The following is a 15,418-nucleotide window of genomic DNA, read 5'->3' as shown; positions in this document are numbered from 1 at the left end:
TAAAGTTTGGAATGTAGTTAAACAAATTTATCTTTGTTGGTATGCTTATCTACCTGCTTACTCGAGGTCATTAAAGTTTGTTTCTTCTTAATAGGAGGCTATAGAGTGCAATGTGATGAACATAGAAAATAGAGAAATATTTTTTAATTTTCTCCAAGGAGTGTGAAACTGGTTTTTAACATCATCTTCACTCAATTAACATTTTTATATATGCTTTTCGGGTGGACACGTGGGCTATGACTGGCCTGTCACCGTAGTTATTTAGCTGTGTGTAATAATTTGAAGATGTGAAAACGCATGAAGTCTTGACAGTGTTTATACACTGCCTTAGGAGCCGTCTGACGTCAAGTGGCATGCTACTTGCACCTTCTGAGGCTGTGGTCTGGGTGACCAATGGTGCTTTCCTCTGAAATCTAATTATGAGAATTTGTCTGAAGGAACTATAGGGAAGGAATGTTAGCTGGTGCAATGAATAGTTCAGTGAATGTGGTTCAAACTCGTACTGATTTCTTCTGTTGCCAAAATTAATACATAAGGTTAAGGTTTAGTTCCTCTTCTTTCTGAGGAAGAAATGATATATACACCCACACACAACTTTCTGCTTCTTGTGTTTAAAATGTTTTTAAAAACTCAATCTTATTCTTCATTTTAGTAATTTTTGGTACTGGTTTGGATTTAGGGGTAACTGAAAAATGAGAAGACTGAGAGGAAGTAAATATCACAGTTGTTTTCCTTGCAAAGCTGAAAACTGCAGGCTTAACTGCTTTGGTTAAAAATAAAGTTTTATGAAACAAATTTGATGATAGGCCAGAACACTTGATCTGTGGCATTAAAAAAACTGGATCTTCTATTCTACATAATATGGAGTTCTTCTGTCAAGAACTCCAGCTCCAGGAGTGTTTAATTTGTCAAGGCTAGCTAATTAACATTTACTTTCTCAGTCTCTCAAGTTTTATTTTCGGAGAGGGAAGGGACTGAAGTACAGCTGAATATAGCTTGATAGAACGAAACGTGTTTTAGAAAGAGATCAGGATGATTCTCTTGGTTGCAAGTAACAGAAAACCCAATTCAAACTATCTTAAATAAAAAGATTTATTGGTTCAGGTGGTTGAAAGTCTAGAGATGGATCTGACTTCAGGAAGGGCCAGATTGGGGATCCAAACAATGTTATGAGCATCATTCTTGGCTGCATGTTCTTGGGCTACAGGTGAGACCTCCAGCAGCTTCAGGTTGACGTCATTGCAGTGATCATCCAAGGCACTGCACAGATGACAGTCTTGGCCTGGTGCCTAGCGCTGGACCAGTCACTGTGACCAGGGACATGGGCCCATCCTGACTGGATTGCCCAGGTCATATGCTTCGCACCTAGTGTCTGAGGTGAGCACCTCTTCAGCTGAAGATGAAGCATTGATTGATGACAGTGGGGAATGGTTCCCACCAGAAGTACAGAAATTAGGGGGGGTCGGTGGATGCTGGGAGGCAAACTAATAATAATAATAATAATAATAATAAATGTATCTTTTTATGGTTTGCAAAGCATTTTCAGGTGTATTCACTTGTTTGACTTGAAAGAAGCATCAGGGAGGCAGGATAAAGAAGTGATTAAGAACATGGATTCCCGGGGCCAGACTGTGTGGGCTCAGTTATTAGCCGCATAAGATTTTGGCAAATACTTAACTTCTCTGTGCCCTAGTTTCCTCACTGTGCAATGGGGGTAAAGGTATTTACCTTATAAGGTTCTGGGAAGGATTAAATTAATGGGTATTTGTAGGGCACTTAGAACAGTACCTGATACATGCTGGTCCCTCTGTCCCTTGTTATTGTTGTTATCTTTGAGACAGCCCTGCCAGCAGAGTGACAGTTGAGCTTGTGGAAGTCCAGAGTCACATGGCCTGTAAGGGGGGCACCAACACCAGTCAGGTCTCCTGACTTCTTCCCTGTCCCCACAGTTGCCTTTATGTAATGACTGTGGAGCATTTGGATTAATAATCAATCAAAGAAGCAGAGAGGGAAAAACTACAAAGTAGGCCTGTTGTTTGGATGTACCTACATGTACAAGCCAGGGCAGCGTTACTTACGTATTCTATTTGCAAGCCGATCTTTAGCTTCCCAGGTACCGAGTGCCCCCAGGGGTATTTAGGGGACATCAGTGGGAGGACATTGGCACAGAATTTTTCTACCCTGGTGGGCACAGGCTTGGGACAGTAAGCCGTATCCAGGGTTGGCACTCACTCAGGAGATGTTTGCTGATTGTTTAATCAGAGCCAGTAATTCTGAGCTTTAGAGGAAACCAAGATTTTTGTGGTTGGGAGGCGATTTGAACCCATCAGTACGGTGTGAGGACATAATTTCTGACAGAGAGGCTCACACCACCCCACAATGCTGCTTCCAAGGCCTTTAGCCAGTTCTGTCTAGAAAAAGACACCATTTTCCTCATTAAGAATATATTCCGGGAGGGAGACGCAAGAGGGAAGAGATATGGGAACATATGTGTATGTATAACTGATTCACTTTGTTATACAGCAGAAACTAACACACCATTGTAAAGCAATTATACTCCAATAAAGATGTTAAAAAAAAAAAAAAAGAATATATTCCCACAACAGTGAGACAGTTTCGTGGGGAAATTATTCAAATGACTTAATGAAGGAGGCTTGCCCTGGGGACTCAGACTTTGGTGTGACCCAGACATCTAAGGAGGGTCATGTTGCTTTCCGAGGATGTAGACAATGATTTCTTTGTACTGACTGTGGACTCAAGACACTGTGTTACTGTGGATTATCTTTAACACCCCACCCCAAATATGCAGCTCTACATGAGAAGAAAAACTTAGCAGAAACCACAATTTTGGCTCTCCCTACACTGCTTTTGAGGAAGAAGGGTGCACTTCGGCGTTCCCAAAGCTTGCTTCATGGGCGGACCCACCCGCTTCCCTCTATGAAAAACTCTGCCCTGCAGTGAGTGGCCTGCCCTCCCTCGCTGCCACTGTGCCTGGTATGTGGGAGGTGCTCAGATATTTCTTGAATGAACAAACCTATTTGAACTATGCCTTTGTCTTCATTTTCGGTTTCTTTTGACAAGAAATTGTTTACCGTGTAGATGTCTTCAGGAATTTCGGCTCTGGGTCTGACATTACCTTCTGTGTGAACACACCGCATTATGTTGTTTCTTTAGATGAAGGTGGTGGTGTTTGAGTATTGATTCCAACACCTGCTTTTACAATGGTATTTATACTCCAAATAACAACACCTATTCAGAGAGTAAAGGGATTAGCTACTAATTCTGTAGAAAGGACCCTTGGTTTGCTAAATGCTTGTGGGAATCATAAAAGGTTCTTAGATTTAATCCCACTTACTTTGTTCTTAGGTCCTTGGGAGCTTTTTGTCTTGTTTAGTAGTCTGGGATTGAATATTAATAGATTCTTCATTGTCTTTAACCTGACCCTGTTTTATAGCTGAAAAAACAAGGGCAACCTTGTTTCCTGTAAGTCAACAACAAAAGTAATAACATTATTATTCATTGTGTGATGGGTACTGCCCTGAGTTCTTTTATTGATTATCCTGTTTAATAGTCTCAACAACTCCATGACCATTATTTTGTAGATGATGAGGCAGAGCCAGAATGTGGCTGAGTGGCCCCAGGCCTGCTTGTAGCGCTCACACACGCTGTACTGCCAGTTGGCATGGGCCACTTTCCAGGCCAGGGGGTCTCAAACTGCCTGCATACTGGAATCACCCTTAGGGCTATAAAAGCACTCCATGTCCAGGTACGCCCCTCCCCAGCTCATGTTTTTATTTACTTGGTCTAGGATCTCAGGTGAAGGTGCTGTGCGTTCAGGATTGAGAACCTTTGAACCAGAGCAGCGGTTCTTAAAATTTGGTCCCCAGAACAGTGTCATCAGCATCACATGGGCACTTGTTAGAAGTAGAACTTCTTAGGTCCCACCCAAACCTACTGAGTTGAAACTAGGGTTGAGGTCTAGCCATCAGTGTTTTAACAAGCTCTCTGTGATTCTTTTTTCCTTAAATTGTAAAATACGTAACTTCATCATCGTAACCATCGTTGAGTGTACAGTTCAGTAGTGTTAAGTATATTCACATTGTGGGGAAGTAGATCTCCAGAACTTTCTCATCTTGCAAATCTGAAACTCTATACTTATTAAATGGTTCTCACTTCCTCTCTTCCCCAGCCCCTGGTAACCACCATTTTACTTTTGTTTCTGTGAATTTGGCTACTTTGGATACCTCGTATCTTTGTGTGTTTTTGCTTTGTGTGTGGAGTTCCAAAGTGGAACTCCAGGTGAGTGTTATGGACACACAAGTTTGAGAACCCTGCACTCCAAAATTTGATTTGGCTTATCTCCCTTTAGACTCCTACCCACATCATTCGTATCAACCATACTGTGAATGTCAAACACACCTTGAGCGTGCCACTCTCTTCCCAGTTCTGCCTCTGCCCCCTTGTTGTTCTGTGTCACTCATCAAGTTGCTTAACTTCCCTGAGGTAGTTCTCTCATCTTTGTAAAGGAGGTAACCTGACTTGCAGAGTCTGGTATAAGTTAAATGATTAGACACATGTGAAAGTATTTTGTAAGCTATCAGGTGGTATACTAATGAAATATTAAGTATAGAAATATCTTTTTAAAGTTTAGTTTTTGTTTTTATTTAAGTTATACAAGCTTGATTTGTAAAGGGTTATGTAGTTCCACAAGACCTCTTATCCCTTTATTCTGTTGCTCCCTCCTTGCTCCCCAATTTCTTATTTGGTGTTTATCTTATACTGTGTAAACAGGATTCACAGGTACGCCATATAGTATAGTTTGATTACTTTAACTTTCCTGCACACAAGTTTTTCTTGGATTTAATAATTGTCTTGTTTTTAAAAATTTTGTGCACTTATCACTAAGTTAGCCACAAACAGCATTCCATGTGAATCTCCTCCCAGTATCTTAGGTATTTTATCAATTTTATCTTCTTGACAGTATCTCACCTGGAGTCTTAGGCCCTGCACCAGTCTAGACCATATCCTCTCCAGGCCTGCTGTGCACCACGCCTTGAGATGGACTCTTCCTTCAACACCGTTCTGGGGATTTCTCTTATCTTGCTTCTCTATGGGCTTCCCTGTTTTCCACATTCCATATTCCCTTCTTTCTTGGTTTATTCCCTTATTTTGGCAGACCACATGCTCTGTAACCTTCCTAACAAATTACACAGGAGGTAAGACTGAGTGGTTTTAGGTCTGAGAGCATCATATATATATATATATATATTTTTTTTTTTTAACATCTTTATTGGAGTACAATCGCTTTACAATGGTGTGTTAGTTTCTGCTGTGTATTTATATTTAATGTACAGTCTGGTTGGTGTAGAGTTCTAGACTGGAAGTCTCTGAACCTCAGAATAGTGAAGGATTTGCTCATTGCCTTCAGGCTTCGGTGTTAGTGGTGATACATCTAAGACCTTCTGATTCCCAATTCTTGTCAGGTGACCGATCTTTCTTACTTTTTCTCTCGGATTCCTAGTTCTTCGCGATAATGTTCCTTGGTGGGGAGGGTCTATTTTCATGTATTGTGCTGAGATCCGAATGGGCATTTTCAGGCTGGAAACTCACCTCTTTCATTTTTAGGAATTTTCTTGAAGTCTGTCATTACTGACTTTTCCCCCTCTTTTCTCTGTTCTTTCCTTCTGAAATTCCTGTTAGGTGTTGACTGACTTGTAGTATGACTGTGATCTTTACTCCTGTTTTCCACCTCTATTTTTAAGCTGTTTTCTTAGAATATTTCCTCAACTTTACTTTCTAATCTCTCTATTAAATTTTTTATGTTTGTTATCATGTTTTATTTTCTGACAGCTCTTGTTTTTGGTTTGTTCTTCTCTGGATGCTTCTATTTTATAGAGTCTTGTTTTTTTTATTAGAGTATTCTCTTAGCTCTCTGAGGAGATAATTATACTTTTGTTTTTCTTTTTGAAGCTTTCTTTTTCTCATGATTTTTATTAACTTGCTTTTTTTCCTGTTTGTTTCCGTCTTTCATATTAGATACTTTCTTTACGTGGCTGATGATCCTTGAGTGTCAGTTCATGTTTAAGAATGGGGCTTCATAAATTGGAAGATATGGTTTCTTTGGGTCTGCTACGTCAGTTGCCATTTTCAAATTGATTTCCGGCTTTAAAAAGTTTAACATTTAAATCTCTCTTGTTATCTCTGTCCTTGTGGATGTATGCCTTTAAAAAGCAATAACTGTTGTATTGGGGGTTTAGGAGAGAGAGGAACTAAATATGTGTGTCTGTCCACTGTCTTTAACTGGAAGTCAATATAGAAGTCTTAAAAATCCAGGGCAGGATTTGTAGCGTTGGTATTTGGTCAGACACATACCTGCAGTGGTGAGCCTTAGCTGGTGTTCTTTTATTTTTAAGGCGAGATATATATTTAGATTGCCTCAGTAGAGATCTTGGCTTTCTTGTTAACTCTGCAGCAGCTGCCTCTTTTTCTTGGTTAAAGGCTTTCATTTCAGATGTAAAATACCAATAAATTTATAAATAATTGGGCTTTGAGATAAAAAATAAGAATCCTTAAAAAAAGTCCTTATTGATGTTTCTAAAAGCAGTTTTCCGAGGGTAAGCATCTAATTCTTAGATTAAAATGCAGCTGACACATTAAGCCTTCTTACATGAAAAGCCCAATAATAGGCTTTAATGCTGTTTGTCCTTGACCACCCACAAAGGGCACTGCCGCAGGCCAGAGGGATTGGACATAAATGTGGCATGGGGAGTGAGGCTGTGTTTGTGACTTTGATCCCTAGTAAATGCTTCAACAAAGCATTCAAGCTCAGATCGTCAGAGAGTAGGTAAAAAACTAACCTTAATTCTGATAGCAGGTCGCTGCAAAAATTAAGCAGGTTTGGGGAGGGCGGTTCCTTTAATATAGGCCAACTGACCTTGGGTTATTGGGTTATCTCCTGATGTGACCCTTGTGGTGATAAATTCAGTTGCTTTCTGTCCTCTCTGAACATTGGGCGTGTCCTCTGGCAGATACCCATGCTTCCTTCCCGCTTACTGGGGCACAGCCCCTCAGAGGAATGCCTTGGTCATTGGGTGATAACTGAGATGGTAGTCCCTGGCCTGGTGGCGATTAGATAACAGAAGTTCTTTTCAGAAGACTTGCAGCTCTGCACAGCAGCAGCTCTTTAATAGCTATAACTTCACCACTGGGAAAGGAAAGGAAAAGAAAACCTCTCTGCTTCCATGCTGATTGCTATGGAAGCTTGCCCAAGATCCTTTTTTTTTGTGCAGAGCTGTGTGCAAAACTGAGAAATTGCTTTCTACTTAAAATATTGGCCTTTTATTACTCTATCAACCTTTGGGGAAATCAGATTCACAGTTTACCTACGTTTAGCAAGTCAGTTACTCACTCTTATTATTAAAGCCACCAACAATCTAGGGGTAATTTTAGTTACTGTCTTGAGGTTGAATTAAAATTAATAGGAGCACAGTACTGTAGATCTTCCTTGTTAGTTGTTGAGTTTTTTTAAAAAGCTAAATATAAATAAATTGTGAATTCTTGGCAGTTAGGAAGGAACCCTTTTTGTTAAATTAGTAACTCCTCTCTCTATATTTCTGTGTCCTTCTCCCTTACTATATATACAGTAGCAAAATGACCTCCTGGCGCTGTCTGTTACTTCACAGGCAGAGACCAGAGTTTTTAGTGCTAAGAGGGAAACTTGCAAATGATGACAAGTTAGCTGACCAACGTCCAGCCTGAGTTTTCTGAGTTTTGTCACCCTCGTTGATTATCAGCGTTGCTGCCTCTTCCACGCTTCCACTTTTAAAGCTCTAACCCAAGCATGAGCAGAATATTTCCTTGGTTACTCTCAGCTTAATTGAAGCAGCCTGAGTTTTCTATTTTCTGCATTCTGAGGGTCAGCAATGGAAACTAAACCTCCTTTTTTTTTTTTAATTAAAAGGAGAGCTACGACAGTTCTTTGCAGAAACTGCCAGCTTCTGATCTTGCTAGAGCTACTTCACTCCCCGGGCTTAAAGCCCCAGCTCTGTGCAGTATTTATAGATTCCTGAATAAAGAATCAAGGAAGAAGCAAATACGTATAGTTTCCAAGTGATTTACATTATATGCCCTGTGGCATTTTATTATTTAAAATTTCGTTCTGTTGCCAACATGATTTTGGCACTTAGCATGTGATAATTATGATTTGTATTCTTTAACAAACTTCTATTGGCAGAGGTTTATCACATACATACGTGATAGTGTAATGTATAACATCAAAAGTGCTATCAAGAAATGAAGGGTTAAACTTATGAGACAGATAATTTTGTGATTCAAAAAATGTGTGAGGCAGACTATAGCTTTGTCATTTGTGCTTTGAGATTGCCATGAATAGGCCCCTCATCTGGTTGAGAATTTTAACTACCCAGTTTCTCTATGGGAAAAATTGCTCTTCAGACAGAGTGTGAATGAAATATCCTATCCATTGTGGGACTCCTCCTGCTCTTGGAGGGAGATGAGAAGAAAGGGTGGCATTTATGGCATTTGGCTGTTTTGCTGAAAGGGGGCGTGTTCCTCCAGCTGCAGCTGTGGTGGCCGCTGGGAGGACAGTGGAGACAAGGGTGTCTAAAGAGGGTCTAAGATCAGGTACTTGGTGAGGGTTTTCTGAGGTTGCTGGCTTTTCACGTGAGACCCCAGTATCTGATGCCTCTTGTGGAGGCCACGGTTATAACCTTGTTTGAGAGATTTACTGTTGGGTCCATAACGAGGACAAGCTGACCATGCTTCTGTTGAAAGAAGTTGGGTCTCGCCTGCAGGGTGAGCTGCTTTAGCTCGTCCATCACCCAGCTTCTTGTGGGGCATCTCTGATCAGAAGCTGGGGCAGATCCGTGTTAGGTGGTGGGGTTGGTGGGGCTACTGTCTCCCACTTGGGAATTTTTGGAACCTTCTTTGGTGATATGGTGTGTAAGAGCCCACGTTTAGAATTAGACAAAACAGATCTGGTTGTATATCCTAGCATCTTGGCTGAGACCATGGGCAAGTTACTTCACCTTTCTAAACCCCAGTTTTCTCATCTGTAAAATGGGAATGTTGTTTGCTTTAGGGTTATTTTAAGGATTAAATGAGATTTTATATATATATAGTACTAATTATAATATATTCATATATATTTATTATCAAATATATAAAATATATGAGTTTTCTATGTTGATATGTAGATTTTTATATCTATCTTATATATATATATGTGCACAGAGACATGTACACTCTATACACATACAGTAACACCTGGCACATAGTAAGTGCTAAATACGCAGAGGATGTTATTATCATACCATTATGTATTATTATGCTGTAATTATGCTCAAACATTGTGATGTGCTGGGTACCGTATGGTGCCCCCCTGGCTCCCTCCCTCCCAGATGCAGCAGTGCTCACTGTGGGGAAACGGAAAAGATACTAGGCTTTGTTGAAATTGCACCCAGATTCGAATTTGCTTTTCTTAGTTCTTATTCTTCTGACTCATAAGCTTTTGCCTTTTCTTAATGTTCAGCATGTTCTGTTAAAGTATTAACTATTAAGATGGGCATGACAGTTCTCTGGGCAGGGAACATAGGCTGCCCCGGCATGGGCAAAGTGGCCTTATTAAAGACGTTGTCTCTTCATCAGCTTTTTTTTTTTTTTTTTTTCACACACACACACACACACACACACACACACACACACACACTGTATTTTATTTTTACAAGAGATAAATAAACTGACACCAAGCATTGTAAATGGATGACCACAACAAAAGCAACAATGATTGCAATTACCAAACACGAAACACACTCATACTATCTTCATCAGCTTTTTAAGGTTTACTTTTCCCTCCACTAAGGGAGAATTTGTTTATAAAACAGTTTATTAGGCAGCCGTTAGTTTTTCTACTTTTTGTCAGTGATTTGACCCTTGGGCAGCAAGAGGTAGCTGGTATTTGCAGTTGGACGAGATAGAACTCCTGTTGAAGTCAGACCGCTTTATCCGTTAGCTCCTGCAGAAGGGTGGTGGGCAGAAGCAGTTTCTTCTTCCCTTTTTTGAAATACAGAATTGAAGGGCCCATTATATGATGTGACTAGGACCCTAACAGGGAACTATAGTTACGGGGCAGTAGCACATAGACCTTGAATGTATCTCTCATTTTACTCATTTATTCTCACTTTGGAAAAGTATTTCATGTGTAATATAGGGGTACTAGCTATACTTATAAGGGTCCAGATTATGTTGATGTTTTTCAGGATTATTAAAAAAATATGTTCAGAAAAGTTGAGGTCCACAAGGAATAACATTGGCAGAATTAACCTGAGACTTAATAGCTGATTTACTAGAAGAAGGTTTCTGTTATGTTCAGTGATTTTATGTAATTGAGCTCCAGCCCTTTATTACCTTTGCTACTGAGGGACCAAGAATCTAAGATGTTTCTTGTGTGACTTTTTCGGCAGGTGAGGAGGGCTGGTTTGAATAGTAAAGATTATGAGAACAATACCTTCTATTTTTCCTGAACTTCCTTCTGGCAATGAGAAGCCAGGAAGCCTAGGAAAGTTTTCCACTAGTTTTTATGGCATCTTTCCCTTGGAAGGTCCACAGTTTGCAGTGCTTTGCCAGTACAAAACTGTTTTGGGAAATGTGACCAGACATTCCTAGAAGGTCAGCAAAAGACCTTGAATACGTGTCATGGAGAAGATTAGCCACTGTTGCTGCCACTGTGGCACACTAGGTGCCTTGTCACACCAGCCGCCCCCAGTGGGGATCACCCCAGCTACTTCGGAAGGGACAGGAAGCCTCTGGGAGGTTCAGCTCAGGTTGCGTAATAGTGACTGAGTCAGCGTTGATTCCAGGGCCATCCTACTACAAAGTGCACACTTTTCACTACCATGTTTTATTTTATTGCCTCCTAGCTTGGAAAAAACGTACCGCCTCCAAAATCTGGGTTCTTTCTGCTATGCCATGTTGCCCCATTCCCTGGTATCCTTACTGTTCATCCCTTACCAAAAAAAAAAAAAAAATGGCTTCCAATTCACACACCACTTATTATAGGCACCCCAGGCAGTACTTATAGCCCTCACTTCTTTGGGGCAAAGAAATACCACCTGAGTACATTGTGGATTATTTCCCCCCATTTATGTAGGGGAAAAGTAATCATAGGAACATAAATATAAGTTTGTGTGTTGGTCTTTTTAAAGCAACTTTTACACCTAGTAAAGGTTTAGGAAAATGAGGCTAGGGGTTATGAATCCTAGCATATGGATGGCAGTGATGGGAGATCTGATGGGGGGGTGGGTTTGGTCTGAGTCAAGGAAGGGCATTCAGGCAGCTGCAGACCCTGGAGAGGAGATAGCAAGGGATCCTCATGGCTCCCTCTGGCTCAGAAATAATGTTATTTTGTTCTCTCCTATATTTGTTCCTTTGTTCATTTGTTCATTCCTTTCTTCACTCAAGCATTCAAGCACTCACCAAGCGTTATTGAGTGGCTATTGAAGCTCTTTGCAATGCTATGTAAGAACTAAAGGTGTGAGAAATTTATCTGCCTCCTCTTAATGGGAGGAAAAGGAAATTTGGAAGAAATAGAAATATGTATATTCTGCTGTTTAAAAATATTGCTCTTGGGACTTCCCTGGTGGCGCAGTGGTTAAGAATCCGCCTGCCAATGCAGGGGACACAGGTTCGAACCCTGGTCCGGGAAGATCCCACATGCCGCAGAGCAACTAAGCCCGTGCGCCACCACTACTGAGCCTGCGCTCTAGAGCCCGCGAGCCACAACTACTGAGCCCGTGTGCCACAACTACTGAAGCCCGAGCGCCTAGAGCCTGTGCTCCACGACAAAGAGAAGCCACCGCAATGAGAAGCCCGTGCACTGCAACGAAGAGTAGCCCCCGCTCGCCACAACTAGAGAAAGCCCGTGTGCAGCAACGAAGACCCAACACAGCCAAAGATAAATAAATAAAATAAATAAATCTATAAAAAAAATATTGCTCTTGTAGCACCAGATGCTTTTTGCTCATAAAAATAGGATGTTTGATATATTATAGAAATACGATGGTCAAGGCAAGAATGTTTAAAGAATCATAAGGTTCTTATCCCACCTGCTTGTTTTTCCTACTGAATTAGACAAATGTTCCGAGAACTTTCCCCACACCTGAAGGGTGGCATGTGAATAAAATGGGGATGCAGAACATTTTGTCATTTCCTGAAAACAGACATTTAAATATAAAACGTGATGCAATTAAGAGATTCAGTAACTTTATAAATTAATATTTCTGGAAAGTCTAAAATCCAGGGAATGTTTGAAGTGGGAAAGAATGTTTTCTTCCTTCTTTTTTCCCTTGTGGAAAAAGGAAGTTTTGAAGCATCTGAATTAAGTGTGTGTGTATCTGTTTTTTGTAAAGCCCACATTATGATGTATCTAAAACAAGAATCCACAATGCCTCTTGGGACCAGGCAGGTAAAATAAATTTGCAAAGTGGGTTTGGTATTAAATAAAGTAGCAGAGGCTGGGCCCTGTGACACACGGGAGAGCTGTGTGCCCCTTATGGAAGGCGCAGAGGCTGCTGGAACTCGCTCCATGTTGCCAGGTGGCAGCCTAGGTCATGGGCGATGAGGGGCCAGATCTCCAAGTTTTCATAGAAATCCAGAGTTTTAAGTAACTGATAGAAAGCTTGAACAACACCAACGCCATGTGGCTCAAACAGAACCTGCCTGTGGTTCGCACTGGGCTCGTAGGTAACCACTGTGAACCCTTTTGGTTTTGTAGCACTAGAATATATTGTATATAACCCTGAGCATTCACAAAATAATTACCTTGGTGTTTTACATTTAAAATAAAAGTTTCAAGCATTAATTACAAAATTTCCAGTTGCATTTGATTTGAAATGTCTCCTTTTATTATGAGTTTAGCTTTAACATGTAGCATAGTGCTTTGCACATAGTAAGCCTTTAATAAAGATCTGTTAAACTGAACTTAATGTTAAGGAGTTTAATAAGCCATCGCCTTCCAGTTTCTAAGAATTGGTGAGAAATTTGAGAACAGAGGAAGCTGTCAACAGAATAAAAGAAAGAAAATCAATGTGTTTTTTGCTTGTGGCATCCTCCATAAGCAAATAGAGAAAGCATCTGTTTTCAGAAATGAAGGCGCTATCGTAAAGGTTAAGATACAAAAAAGAGGAGGGCAAACTCATTGAATACCACTTTTGCAGTGTGAGTCTTTGCTCAGTCTTATTTTCTAAGCCGTCACTTCTCTGGTTTGGCTTCTTTCGATGTTTTATTTTTGTCATTCTCTTGCACTTCTCAAAGCCGAAGGTTGTCAAAATTTTCCCACTTCTGTCCATGTGTTCTTGGTGGCAAATAAGAACTGAAGCAGAAAAAAGATACACTGAGAGGATATCCAGCAGTTACCAAAGGAAGCTATGTTGCCAGAACCACAGCCAAAACCACAACATAGAACAGTGAGTGACGCCACGTGCTTGTGAACACCCCAGTGAGGCCTTGGATGTAGGGTTACTGCCGTGCCAGTCAGCTCCATTCTCCTCTTCCCTGTCGCCTTGTGTCACTCGCTCCAGATTCAGGGTCCTGGGTGGGAGCGTCTGATTGTCTAGGGCTTGGTGCGTGCACTAGGTGCCAGGGATGGGAGGGGGTGATGGCCTTCCGTCTCAGCATCTCTGATGGGGTGGGCTCCCCTCCCACCAGTGCTCACTTATTGAGGAGGACACCCCAACATAGGAGACGCAGACGTTGGACACCAGTGTGTGTTAACTTTTAAATCACTCCCAGAGGAAGAGGATGGAGACTTTGAACCTTCCTAGAAGCAAAGGAGTCAGATGCCCTATCATTCCTAGGACCTGGCACCTTGTGGCAGAATGGAAGGTTCAGAGAGGTTAAGTGACTTGCCCGGGACATTCAATGGTAGAGTTGGGTTAGATTTTGACCCTTTTGTACCCGACTCCCAAACCCAGGGACGTCTTTGGGTGCAAGGCTGTTGCGTTCCTTCTACATTTTAACATCATGTCGGATGACAGGTTATTGTGCTTGGCCCAAGGCTTGGTGTGGCACAGGGCCCTGGGTGGTGCCTGTTTCTCTTTCAGGCCGAGCCCCTCTGGCCCCTGTAGCTCTTCCCCTGGTGAGGTGTGGTGTCAGTCCTGGCCTGGGAGCCCTGGGAGCCGTCACCTGTGCACCTCTGGCACTTGGAGGTGGATTGTCAGTACCTTCGTTCCAAAGGATACACAAGTGTAATCAGAAACCCTGCACCTGTGGATCCGTGTAATTTAAACCCCCAGTCACTGAAGGACTGATTGCATAGGAAACGAGTTCCATAAAAAGAGTCTCTTATGTAAGAGGACTTAACATGGTTTTCAGTATCGTGGTGTTTTAGCGAGGTTCATTTTAACTGTGGTGTAATGCATTCCTTTAATTGAATCAGCAGCCTCTTGGCATTATTTTGTTTCAGTAGTCACAAGACCGCTTAGCCTGCGTGTACAGAATGCCCTCCCTATGGGCGCGGTCTGGGAGTACGGCAACTCCAGTCTCCCGTCTGGCCAGAGAAGGATGGGTTCAAAAGCATTGATCATCAGGGGCGGATCGAGGGGCCCAGGCGGCCCACCACATGCTCGTAGGTGCCCCATAGTGTCTGGTAGAAGCTGGCATCTGCTGAGCGGCGTACAGTTCACAAGTGAGATGACTGCTCTGACGTTCTCAAGGCGGACGGCGGATGCCGGGAGTGAGTTGGTGAAGCTGCCAGGAACTCTGCCGCTGAGGTTTACTTTTGGCAGGAAGTGCTAGAGCTCACCTAGTAAGGGCCACAGCAGTGACCAGATCAGAGGAGGAGAGTGTGGTTTTTTTTTTTTTAATTATTATTTATTTATTTATTTATTTATTTTTGGCTGTGTTGGGTCTTCATTTTTCTGTGCGAGGGCTTTCTCCAGTTGCGGCGAGCGGGGGCCACTCTTCATCGCGGTGCGCGGGCCCCTCACTGCCGCGGCCTCTCTTGTTGCGGAGCACAGGCTCCAGACGCGCAGGCTCAGTAGTTGTGGCTCACGGGCCTAGTTGCTCCGCGGCTTGTGGGATCTTCCCAGACCAGGGCTCGAACCCGTGTCCCCTGCATGGGCAGGCAGATTCTCAACCACTGCGCCACCAGGGAAGCCCGGAAAGTGTGTTTTGAAGGTGGAGCCCTGGGAATCATAGGCAGATGCACAGGGGAAGGGGGACCCAGAGAAAGCCCTCCTGTCCCTTGACAGTATGGAGACGATGTTTAGGCTGTGATTTAAAAGCGATGTGACTTTGCGTAGTGGTTACCAGAGGGGAAGGGGTTTGGGGGGAGGGTCAAATGGGTAAAGGGAGTCAACTGTAAGGTGATGAATGGAAACTAAACTGTTGGTGGTGAGCAAGC

The 15,418-nt window shown here is 42.2% G+C and overlaps 1 protein-coding gene across 13 annotated transcripts in view; it reads left to right on the top strand.

Moving 5' to 3' along the window:
* Nucleotides 1–15,418, top strand: part of SGMS1 (sphingomyelin synthase 1) — a 294,748-nt gene that overhangs the window by 37,635 nt on the left and 241,695 nt on the right. The window lies entirely within an intron of this gene.

This window comes from Balaenoptera borealis (assembly GCF_965194805.1).
Source record: "Balaenoptera borealis genome assembly, chromosome: 10".
Lineage (NCBI taxonomy): Eukaryota > Metazoa > Chordata > Mammalia > Artiodactyla > Balaenopteridae > Balaenoptera > Balaenoptera borealis.
Note: the sequence above shows the minus strand (reverse complement) of the source record. Positions and strands in the feature narration are given on the sequence as shown.